Genomic DNA, 12837 nt, shown 5'->3' with positions numbered 1-12837 from the left:
TGTTAAAGACTTTTGAAAACTTTAAAAACTATGCTTGACTTGCTTCTTAACTTCTAGACTTGACTCTTAACTTCTCTTGACTTTGATCCTAACTTTTCTTGAATTAGATTATGGATTCAAGGTTAATGATCTCATGTTTATGGATGATTTCATGATGTTTAGCTGTACCTTAGAGTGTTGGAATCGACTAGAAAACATAGGTACATTTCTAAGGAACAAGTACGAAAATGTGGGGAATGAATGGGGAGAACTGGCGTCCCTGATGCTCTGAGAGGCGCGGGGTGCCAACCCTCAAAGTTCAGAGAACTTTTTGTGGCTCTCTGGCTGGCGCGACGCGCCAGAGGCCAAAGTTTAGAGGAACTTTTGTGGCGCTTTGGCAGGCGCGGCGCCCCAAGCCCTTGCCCAGAAAATCTCTGATTAAACTTCAATGGTTCTTTCCCCAAACACTTAGAGTCATTAGTAACCTCAATATACAATAGATTCAACTCAAAATTTTCACCCGAAAACATGAATCAAATCATCAAGAAACTCCAACAATACAACCCACAAGAATTCAACGAAACTTTCAACTATGCATCAAGAACTCAAAGGATTTACTTTCAAATCAAACATATTTTGCTGAATTGAATCATGTTTGGCGCGTGGGTGAACAAACCCAACGCTATGTGATCTCACATACCTGGTAGGAATAAATCCTTGGCGAAAACCACAACTAAATGGATCGATCTTGATGAATCTTGCCCTTTCTTCTTCTTTCTCCTCTTTTCTCCTTTCTCCAAGCCCTAGCGTAAATTTCCAAATTTCTAAAACTGACTAAAATCTGATTTGACCCATATTAAACTCTTAAAAATGGATTAAAATAATAGGGCAAGGAAAAGAGTAAAATACCCCTTAAAAATCCGGATTGGACATTTTATTATTCCAACAGCCCAACTTCCAAAGGGCATAACTTACTCATATGAACTCGGAATAGCGCCAACTCGGTGGCATTGGAAAGATACTTCCAAGAGATTTCCAACCATATCTGGAAGTAGACCTAACTCATCCTAAGCTAGGAGTTATGGCCATTTGAAGTTGACCAAAAACTCACTTTTCCTAACTTAAACAAATTTCCAGATTTGTCACTATTTCCAAAAATGATTATTTCAAGTTCTTAGCTTCTTCCTAGCTATTTCAAATTGCGAGATGTTACAGATGGCACAAATGATCACCGCTGGTAGCTGGTACTAGGACCTGCATCACAAAAAAAGATGTAGAGTGTAGCATGTGTACCAAAACAAAGGTGCTCAATAGGCATCATAAGGCTGACTGAGCAAGAAAAGTAAAAAATAATAATTGAAAATAGATAATCTAAATACAAATAGAGGTCAAAGCAGATATGAAACAAAAGCACACGAGCATACAAAAAGTAAATTTAAGTTTAGATAAAGTAAACATAGCTGGACCTCATAAGGCCAAAAGGTACATTCATGCGCAAGTTTAAATAAAACCCAAACAGACCGCCATAAGCTCGACATGTACACAAAATAGCTAAGTCTAATGAGAGAAGAGAACCACGAACCGAAAGTCGGGCTCCCAACCTAAGTAACCATCATATCCAGACAACTCCTAGCCCAACTAGAAAAAGTGACAATCAATCTAGGCCACCCAGCCAACCAGTCCACTCTCAGGGGCGTAAGCCGCCCAGCTAGCAAGAGTGACCTGGGGGTGTGTCGACTTTGAAGAGAATCTCAGGTACTAAGGCCGCTCAGCCAGCCAATCCACTCCTAGGGGAGTAAGACGCCTAAATAGCAAGAGTGCTCTGGGGGCGTGTAGACTCTGAAGAGGATCTCAAGTAAGCTCCAAGCTATCATGGATCAACATAAACTCACAAAGGATCACAAAAGGATCCAAGTCGGAAACACTCCAATCGCAAGAAGGCACACAACCTTCAGTAGCGTATCGGAACCACAGAGATAGAGAGATAAGGCAGAAAGTCTACAAAGATGCAAAAACTCTTAGACTAAGGCTCATACTATCATACTCAAGTCTAATATTTCCATCTACAATGACCTAGTCCGTCCGAAATGACGTCGGAGATGAAAACAAAGCTAAAAGTCTCTCGAGTCTAAGACAACACTAGTCTACCCTATACTAAGTTTAAACATGCTTCAAATAACAAGTAACAACACAAGTAATTCACAACAACATGCAACAACGTACAAGAAACCCCAACTAGCATGGTACTACCCCCGAAATAGTGATGATCAATCCTAAAACATGGTATCTATGAAAAGAGGTAAGAATAACTAGGTAACCACTCTCAATTCACTATATTCAACATAAATTTACGCAATTCAGCTCAGTCTATATAGAAAGAAAGTTGTAGCCTACCTATAGGTCGACCTCGCGCGCTACAAATCACAAGCTCAGGGATTTTCCTTTCCAAACAGCCTCCAAAGCTGCCATACTATCAAGAATAGGATCACAATGTTAGTACAGACTTTTAGACACAAAAAACACTTAAAATAGAAATGGACCAATTTCCGAGTCAAACAAGAATTGTGGAGTGTTTGTGTGTTCCGAATATTAATGAGTTAAGGCATATCTCGATATTCTATTTACCCAGGAGCCACTAAGATGTGTCGTGATCTACATGAAGTCTATTGGTAGAATAAGATGACTCAGGATATTGTGGAATTTGAGGCTAAGTGTCTGAATTGCCATTAAGTGAAAGTTGAGCATCAGAAACTAGGTGGTATGACTCGGGATATTAGCATCCCTACTTATAAGGGGGGAAGATTTGAATATGAACTTTATTACAGCTTTATGTCCCACTCATTGATAGCATGACTATATTTGGGTGGTTGTAGATTGAATTACTAAATCAATGCATTTTTTCCTTTACAAACCTCTTATTCAGTCGAGGATTATGCTAGGCTTTATATCTGGGATATGGTTAAGTTGCACAGTGTCCCTTTATCCATAATTTCTGATAGAGGTCCCCACTTTACCTCTTAGTTTTGAAGATCATTTCAGAAGGGTCTTGGTTTTCAAGTTAAGCTTAGCACAACTTTTCACCCACAGAGAGATTGTCAAGCAGAATAGACTATTCAGACTTTAGAGGATATGTTGAGAGCTTGTGTGATTTACTTTAAAGGTAATTAGGATAATCATTTGCCTTTGATTGAGTTTGCTTATAATAATAATTATCACTCGAGTATTCAAATGGTTCTATTTAAAGCTAGATGAGGTGTAGGTATCATATTGGTTGGTTTGAAGTTGGTGAGGTGGCTTTGATATGGCCCGAGTTAGCTCACGAGGCTATGTAAAAAGTTTGACTTATCAAGGATAGGTTGAGAAAGACTCAGAGTAGACTGAAATCTTATATGGATGTGATGAAGAGACACCTTGAATTTGTCATTTATGATTGAGTTTACTTGAAAATCTCACCCGTGAAAGGGATGAAAGGTTTGGTAAGAAAGTAAAGCTTAGTCCCCGTTATGTAGACCCATATCATATTTTGAGGTATTTCAGTAATGTGGCTTATGAGTTGGATTCACCTTTAGATTTTGCGTTTGTACATCCAGTATTTCATGTGTCTTTCTTAAAGAAATACATTGGTGATCTGACTACAATTGTGTGTTTGGAGAGAATCGGTGTGAAGGAAAGTCTCTCTTACGAAGAAGTTCCAATTAAGATTATTGACAGTAAGGTTCATAAGTTGAGAAACAAAGAAGTTGCTTCAATAATACTCCTTTGAAGGAATTTATTTGTTGAGGGTATACTACTTGGGAGGCCGAAGCTGATATGATGTCCAAGTATCCCTATCTCTATCCTTCTTATTCAGTTTCAGCATGAGGTAGTCGTTCCTCCTATGTGTTCTTTGGATTCATGTGTTTCAACTATTCTCATGTTTTCATGTGCATGCATATTCGTGAAATCAGTTTTAAACTTCATGTTTTAGCTTGGAGTTAGTTACTCCTTTAGTTTTATGTGTTTTTTTGCATTCATGTTGGACGGTTGGGTTGTAGATAATTCTCTACCATTTTCATGCCTAATATCATCTCATTCGAGGACGAATGTTTCCAAAGGAGAGATAGTGTAAAATCTTGGAAGTGCATAAGTCAATTGGGAGTTGGAAAGTACAGAAAACCAGGTATTTGAATTGATGAGTCAGAGATTTGGACTCATTTAGGGCTTTATTTGTATAGATTTAGTGTACTCAAATACTTATTTTGTGCCAACAACTAATGTAAAATTCTTGATTTCCAGGTATTTGGATTGAGGAACAAAACAAGGACACTAATTTGCAAAAATGAATGAAATGAGCTGAAAGAAGGAAGAAAAGAGAGCCTGGTGATCGCCAAGTGGCCATTTGACCACCTAAAGTTCCAGTGTGCTAAGCCCTGAAGGAAAGAACCAAGTTGGCGAGAGAAAGGAGCAGTCAGTGGATCGCCGAGTGATTCCGCGTTGCAGAGTTAGATTGCCCAAAGTTACAGACTTGGAGGATGCTGAAGGCCAAGGCAAAAAGGCGATGGAGTTGACCAACATATTTTTGGCCCTCCACAACATATTTTTGGCGACTATAAATACATTTTTGAACATTTTAGTTTAGTATCTTTTATCATTTTAGAGGATTATTATTGAATTTTCAGTTCTAAGTTTTTGGATATTGAACTTTGAGTATTGAGACCAGTTTTCCTTAGCTTTGATGAATTGAAGTTTTTCACTTTTGAGAAATTGGAAGTGGGTCTTTGAGATTTTTAAATTTGGACCTTTGTAAAGACGAAATCAATCTTACCCAGTTGATGGAAACTAAATCCTGATTTCTACATACCAGACTTTGATCAATCATACATTATATGAGAGAAATCGTCTGATTAAGAAAGAAGGGTTCTGCCTCTCGCTAATACAATACAGGGATCACCCTGACATGACTCAATTCCCGTCTTCTCTAGTGGGAATTCTGATCCCGAATAACTAAATAGCGTCAGTGAGGATGCCCAGTAGCTTCTCTTTCAACTTCTTAACCGCGTGGGGCCTTTCCCTCTCTTCCTCTTTTTTGAAGGTAACCGTCCAGTCTTGGAAGTGAGGGTCTTGCAATCATTCCAATCCCTCTACTCTAGTATTAGCAGTTTCCTGAAGCCATTTTGCTATCATTCTAGTTGTTAGTAAAGTGATTGTCATTGTTGATGTTCGATCATTTAACTCGCAGCCAAGGTAATCCTTGGAGCCTTCTCCATGTCCGACAAAGTGAACTTGGTGTGAATCGGGGTAGCTACCAGTTCTTCTAACTAAAGAATAAGGGAAAATATCTACAACCTAGCAAACTAGCCTCCTTCTTACTAGTATTTTTCCAGGTCCTCTCGAACCAGCATCTTCCAACCTAGTGCTCTCACTTCTCGGACTATATGGGTAAGAGTTCTCGCAGATATCCCTATTACCAGGAAACCTACAGAAGTAAGAATGGGAAGAGGAAAAGGAAATCCTACGGGTTGGATTGCTCGTGTGTCAAGGGGACAAATCCTATTTGAAATGGATGGTGTGAGTTTGCCAAATGCTCGACAAGCTGCTACATTAGCGGCGCATAAACTATGTTCGTCAACCAAGTTTGTTCAGTGGTCGTAAGCTTATTAATTTGACCCAAATTGGTACACGCCAATTCCATTTTGCCGGATTGAAATATCCATCAATCACTATGATCTCTTTCTTAGAAAAGAAATTGCGTAAATTCTTCCTTTTTTGATCCCATGCTTTCCGTTGGTCAACAACCAACTAAATCTATACTTCTTCACTACTCGTACAGGGAAGGTGGAAGAAATTTAGTCTCTTTTTTTTTGGGGGAACTTTTGGCTTACAAAAAAAGTTGATTGAAGGAACCGACCTAAGCATAGCTCTCTCTCTCAAATACAAATGTCAAGAAAGGGATTCCTTGGATAAGTGGAAAAATGCTCAAAAAATCCTTTCATTTCTCTATGAAGGCCTTTGTCCTACTTATAGTATCAGTCCTCCAGCCTATACTTGTGTTTTTATTAACCAAGAACACATGCACTTTGTTGGCACTAAAAAAAAAGGTTATTCAATCCACTAGTGCAACTGAAGGTGCGCAACCTCTTCTGAACCGAAACAAGAAAGAGCTCATAACCACTGCTTGTGAACAACTCTCCTCAACTCAAGGCGCACCTACTCTTACTAGAAGTCTAGTCTCTCTCAGGTCCAGTTTCGATCTCTAACTAACTTACTTAATAGGCCAGGCAGGCCAGGCCATACAGGGAATTGGAGGTAGCATTCTACCGATGTTAAGTCATGAACTGGTTTCTTCAGCCCTTTTTCTATGTGTTGGTGTTCTATATAACCGACATAAGATTTGACTTCTTAGATATTACGGAGGTTCAGTGAGCACCATGCTGAATCTCTCTACCATTTTCTTCTCTTCCACTTGACCAATATATTAGAATTTTTTGAGTCCAACGACAGTCCAAGTCGGGCTCGCCGACCTCTTTAGCGAGTCGCCGACTGGACATTTTGCTCACCAATCACCACTTTTCAAACACACTCTACTATTTAACCTGCACAATCAACACACAATTATTTCAAAAGAAAAAAGAAAGAAAATAAAACTTGGGTTGCCTCCCAAGCAACGCCTTAGTTAACGTCATGGCACGACGCAAGTCCCCACTCAATTTTGACTTGTGGGGTAAAGACGAGACAACACATGACCCATTTTGGTCTCCAGTAGCTGAATCAACATGGAATGAGAATCAGTCATCTGATTCAGCAGTGAGACATTCTCTTTAATCTCATTCAACACTCTATCGTGTTCTTCGACTTTGTGGAGAATGAGTGAGAGTATCTCTTCTATTTGTCCACCCTCGTACTCCTTGAGCTTTATCCGCTCGTGAAAGGGGAATGTACCGATCTTTATTTTTGAATGGTACCTCTAATTCCATAATCTGTTTGACCACGAGATCTAGTTGAGTCAACAGTGTGGCCAAAATTTGGTCTTTTTCAGTCTCTTTGTTGGTCTTGGCCATATGATCATGAAGTTGGGCTGCTATTGCATAGAGTAGTCGTGTGAGACCACCCGGAGAAATTTGGTCAGCCACCCCTCTATTCTCAAGAACAAGACCTCTATAGAAGCATTCCAGTAGCATCTTGTCTCGAATTCCATGAGTTGGGCACTATTGCAATAGTTCCTTAAATCTTGGGCACAACTCATGAATAGTCTCACCCTTTAATTGATTGAAAGTTAGGATGTTATCCCTGAGAATCATCAATCTCAAAGGAGGGTGGTCCATTGAGCCATCGTTGCTACAAGACATGCTCCTTTCTTCTGTTCAAAACAGCAACACACAAATCAAAACTAAAAGTAAGTAGATTCAACTATGACTAAAAAGAACAAAATTCAACTCAACCAGTGAATCTTAACCAACACCACTCCCCAGCAGCGGTGCCATTTTGATTAATAACGTTTCAAAGACAATTCATCCAATTCTAAGCGTCAACGATCGTTAATTAGTATAATAACCCAACTAAATGAGTTGGGGTAAAATCCCACAGGGAGTGGTACGTGTTTAAGATTCAAGAGTAAAGTGTGAACATATTCAAATCCGTCATATGAATAGACATTATCGAATAAAATCATAATTCAAATCAGGGTGTGACGCGAATGCCAAATAAATGGGTTTGGTTTTAATTATCAACTATAGCAGCAACAAAAAAATACAAAAATGACAATAATGAGACGGGTTCTTGGGATGTGATTCAATTATAGGCTATTGTAGACAAATAGGTAATTGCAACTGTTAGGAAATAGTTGTATATTAGTGAATAAGCTAAACTATAAAGGAGGTAAACTTTCTCTCAAACAATTTACCCCGAATCAAGTTAATTTCTCTCGAACATCGACAAGCATGCAAAATAAGAACAACCTATGCTTTAGTCCATTCACCCTCTCGAGTTGAATGTATGGAAAAGGGTTTAGGATTCATAACTTTCCAAACTCACACCCACACTATATTTTCCCGTATTTTTGCTTTATTACTGCTTTCTAGTCATCGATTGTGTGTTCGGAGTTGGATATCTTTGCCGCCTAGCATTTCAACTCATTTATTCGGTATTAAAGGTTGGTTTTTCCAAACCCCGAACTAGTATTTATAAATTTTTACTCATTTGCAATTGTTTTTATCTTAGTGATGTGTGTTGGGCCTCTCTGAATCATAAATGTGTGCTTGTTTGCCTGTTTTGAATTCATAGTCTTGCCTATATTACCTAATTGTTGATTTCCCAAAATTTTGTACTTAAAATTGATCAAAATCTTGTTGGGTTGTGTTTTGCTGTTATTGAGTCTAGTTGGGTGAAGTCTGAGTAACCCACATTTGTGCCAAATGACGTGCTTTGCCCAATGATGGAGCGGTTGACGTCATTCTTAAGGGCTAAAGTCGTCAAATGGCCAAATTTGGCCAAATCGGGAGAAGTCTGAGTATCCTGGGGGCATGGGTCTTATGGGTCTTAGTCTAATTGAACTAGTGTGTGGTTTGATTTTCTTTTCGGGGGCTATGGGGTTGATTTTGGAAGTCGGGGTAGAAAGTAGGTACGTTGGGCAGTTTGGCGAGCTGGGTCGAGCTCGCCGAACCACTCGGCGGTTCGCTGAATCCCCCTTGCTCACCTTTAATTTCTTGGTTTTTAAGGCTTTTGATTCTGTAACTTTCGGTGAGAAGCCTGAGTGCCGCGAGTGCACTCGGTGACTCACCAAAGGTCTTATTTAATCGCCCTTTCTACGCCCCTAACCCTTAAAATATACTGTAACTTTCAGCATGCTGGTTTGTGCTCGCCGAAAGGCCCTTCCCATCGCCGACATGCCATTTTTTTTGAGAATTTTTTAGTCAAATCTTTCGGCGAACCGGATCTGGCTTGCCAAAGTGATTCGACGACTCGCCGATCTATTTGGCGAGTCTGTTTGCATCCATTTTTCAACTTTTCTTAAAATGAATCTAACTATTTTTTGTGTTTTTGCAGATATGGCTAGAACCAACCTCGATATGCAGCCCCGTAAAAGAGCACGGGGCATAGTGATAAATGAATGGGAAGCCAATCCCCTTAAAAAGGGAAATACGACACCTCCTAAGGGAGGCAAGGGCAAGGGCAAGAGGCCCGTATCTGAGACCCTTGATCACAACTCCAACAGGGAAAGAGAGTCTGTTGACTCCCAAGCTGAACTCTCTGAGCCGGATGATGACCAGCCCCTACAGTCTAGGCAATTGGAGATCCGTGCTAGGTCTCACCCAAACTCATCTAGAGCTCCAATAACCCCTTCTCCTACAGCAGATACAGTGCCAGCTCCGGCACCGACTGTGATCTCAGTGCTACCAGTAGTTCCTCCTCCACGGCTACTTAACAGATTGAAAGTCGATGGGTTACGAACAATTATAGAGGATAAGCTACTATTCATAGAGGGCTTAGAGGGAAAATACTCCAGTGTGAGGGAGATACTCCAGTGGCACATATTCCATATTTTCATCAGGCCTAGAGGACCATATATCCCCACCTGGGTCCGTGAATTCTATTTTGCTTACGGTGATCTGGTTCCTCAGGGGAAGAAGAAGGCCAGTGCCTTCAGATCGGTGAAGTCTGTAATGGTTCGAGGAAGAGAAGTAGGGTGTAGCGGTGACTACATAAATGTTGTGCTTGAAAAAGCCATAGGATTCGAGCACGAGTATGAGGGCCTGACGACTGCTCAGTCCCTGGACGACCTTAAGGGCTGGCTTGCCCCCCATAAATCTGATACCACTCCAAGGTGGATCGAGGCGGGGGCCAGATAGACAAGAAGGGTTTGAATGTAGCTGCACGATATTAGTTCGGATTCATCAACAGCTCCATCATGCCTACACAAAACGAATCCATCCTCCGTCATGCAAAGACAGCCATTTTAGCATTAATCTTAGCAAAAAGATGGCTTAACTTGGGACTTATTATTGGGCAGTAGATGGTCATGAGGGCAAAAAAATGCCAGACATCCCTACTTTTCCCGATGTTGATCATAGAATTGTGTCGGCGTGCTGGAGTTCCTCGTGATGAGATGAGAGATATTGAGGTCACTCCCACATCCTCCACAGATATTCGGCGTATAGAGGCCGAGTACACCAGGAGGAGAGCAACTTCGGTGGATACATCTCCAGATGCAGATGTTGATTCTTTACCTACAGAGGCATCTTTGCCTACTCCGGTCTCCGGGCCTTCAGGTACACCTGCTCCCACTCTTTTCTCCCAGGCTCCTGGTACTTCTGCCACTTTCCAGCCCGCCAGGATTAGTCAGGCTATGATCCTGAAGATGGGGCACTTAGCCCATTCAACGGATGTGAGGGTGACTCGATTGGAGGCTGCGGTACCATGGATGATCGAGAGTTCTATTCTTGCTGCATTGACACCCCTCCAGACTTCTATTGATGACTTGACAGCGAGAGTCGATACTTCTGAGCATCGACAGAGGAAGTCTTCTGAGGTGACGGCTTTGAAAGCTGAGGTTGCAGATCGGAGGAAGGACGTGGACTACTTGAAGTCAACTAACTTCACTTCAATATTGGATGCAACAAATGATGTGGATGCTCCGTCCAATTCTGAGATTCCTCCTGTCACCACCGAAAGTGTGCCGATGGATGATGTGGTAGTTGATGAGTCGGAGGTAGAGACCGACAAGGAGACGATTGTACAGTCAGTGATTCAGACATCGGTGACAGAGACGTATCGAGTCCTGCTGCTACTACACCGGGCACTGAGGCCCCGACAAATGGAGCGACTGCGTAGATAGGATTCTCTTTACCTTCTTCTTTGTTATTTTTATTGATTTTTAGTGTTTTCATTGCATTTGAGGACGAATTGTTTTTTATTTGTGGTGGGGGTAATGTATTTCCATACCTACCTCTTGTGATTGCTATTTTTGTATATATTGGGTTTTTGTGTTTAATTTGTGTTTTGACTATGTTTTGTGGATGTTTGAGCTTGTGGCTCCTTGTTTTAATTGTAAATGATTTTTGGACCCTTCCAAAATCTTTTTCCACCTCTTGTGTATTCAATTGTGGATGTTCTTGTGCAAATTTGAATATCGGTTGTGATCAATACCGATGACTTGAATAGTATTCTCAATCAAACAAAAATGAATGTGCGGCTACGATAAGGCCAAATGAAGTTGCATAGACAATATGTGAACTTTTTACATCTCGTTGTGACTAGCTGATTATCGAATTGAGTCTCTTGTGATGAACATTGCACACTAGCGAAAGTGTGGAGTCTTGTTTGATATTGGTTCCAATGCCTTGTGTGATGAGCTTACCGTGAACCATGTGTGATGACACCTAGAATTTGCCCTGTTGGTCCGATTGACTAAGTGATGCAAGCTCTTGAAATGATCTTAGGCAACAATTTTAAAGAGTGAAACAACTTGACACTATACCTCTTTTGTGGCCTGCCTTGTGAGTGTGTGAACTTTGCTTGAACACCCTTTGAGCCTTATCCTTTTCTTGGTAGAAACTTGAGCAAATGAGACCTCTCTTTATCCTTTCGCCCATAATCCTCATGAATTGTGGTTTGTTAGAATAGCCAACTTAGGCCAAAAGCCTAAGTTGGGGGTGTAGTGAAAAGAGAAGATAAATCAAGAAGTCTGAAGAAATCATCCTTTACCCATGGTTTGAAAAAAAGATGGAACTCTTCCATAAAAAAAAAGAGAAAAAGAAAAGAAGAAAGAAAAATAAAAAGAACGAAAAAATTGTGAAACAAAGTTGCAAAAGAAATGGAGTTTTCGGCATTCAATGGAAAGTGAATAATGGTGTGAATTTTGAGCATGAATAAGAATGATGAAGAAAAGGAAAGGAAGTGATATTCATACCACATTTCACGAGGATAGCATCCACTGAGCCTAAATAATCATACCTTTACACTCAGCCCCATTACAAGCCTTGAAAAAACCTTTCCTATCTTGAGTTAGCTGAAACAAATGTCAGTTGGAAAATAAGGGCAAACCTATGGGTGAAGTCATGCTTGTGTTCATCTTTTTGAGTGTGAGAGTCGTATGTGATTCCAGAACTATAAAGTGTTGAACCATTGTGTGTAAATATGGAATCATTCTTTGTGTGAGGGCATTTGAGTACCTTTGTTGAGCTTGAACTTGCATTTGAAGCAAGTATTGTGAACTTGAGAATCTTTGGTAATGGTGAGTCACTACTTGAATCTTTGAGTGCACAATTGACCCTTGCATGAGTTAGTTGAGTCTTGTTGTGTGCATTCATGATTAAGTCTTGTGTAGCACTGTTTGAGACATCCTTTCTGAACTGCTGAACTTGAGTTTTACTTGAGGACAAGAAAAAGTTTAAGTTGGGGGTGTTGATGAGTCCGATATTTGGACTCATTTAGGGCTTTTATTTGTATAGATTTAGTGTCAAATGCTTATTTTGTGCCAACAACTAATGTAAAATCCTTGATTTCCAGGTATTTGGATTGAGGAACAAAGTAAGGATACTAATTTGCAAAAAGGAACGAAGCGAGCTGAAAGAAGAAAGAAGAAAGAAAAGAGAGCCTGGTGATCGCCAAATCCATTTGGCGAGTCGTCAAGTGGCCATTTGACCGCCTAAAGTTCCAGTGTGTCAAGCCCTGAAGGCAAGAACCAAGTTGGCGAGAGAAATGAGCAGTCGGCGGATCACCGAGTGATTCCCGATGCAGAGTTAGATCACCCAAAGTTATAGACCTAGAGGATGCTGAAGGCCAAGGCTAAAAGGCGATGGAGTTGATCAAAGGGCGGATCGCTGAGTTGATCGGCGAGCCCAAATTACTGAGCCGAATGGCCCTTCGCAGCATACTTTTGGC

Source organism: Solanum verrucosum, unplaced genomic scaffold, assembly GCF_900185275.1.
Source record: "Solanum verrucosum unplaced genomic scaffold, falcon-dt-bn FXZP01000176.1, whole genome shotgun sequence".
In the NCBI taxonomy this organism is placed as follows: domain Eukaryota; kingdom Viridiplantae; phylum Streptophyta; class Magnoliopsida; order Solanales; family Solanaceae; genus Solanum; species Solanum verrucosum.
Note: the sequence above shows the minus strand (reverse complement) of the source record.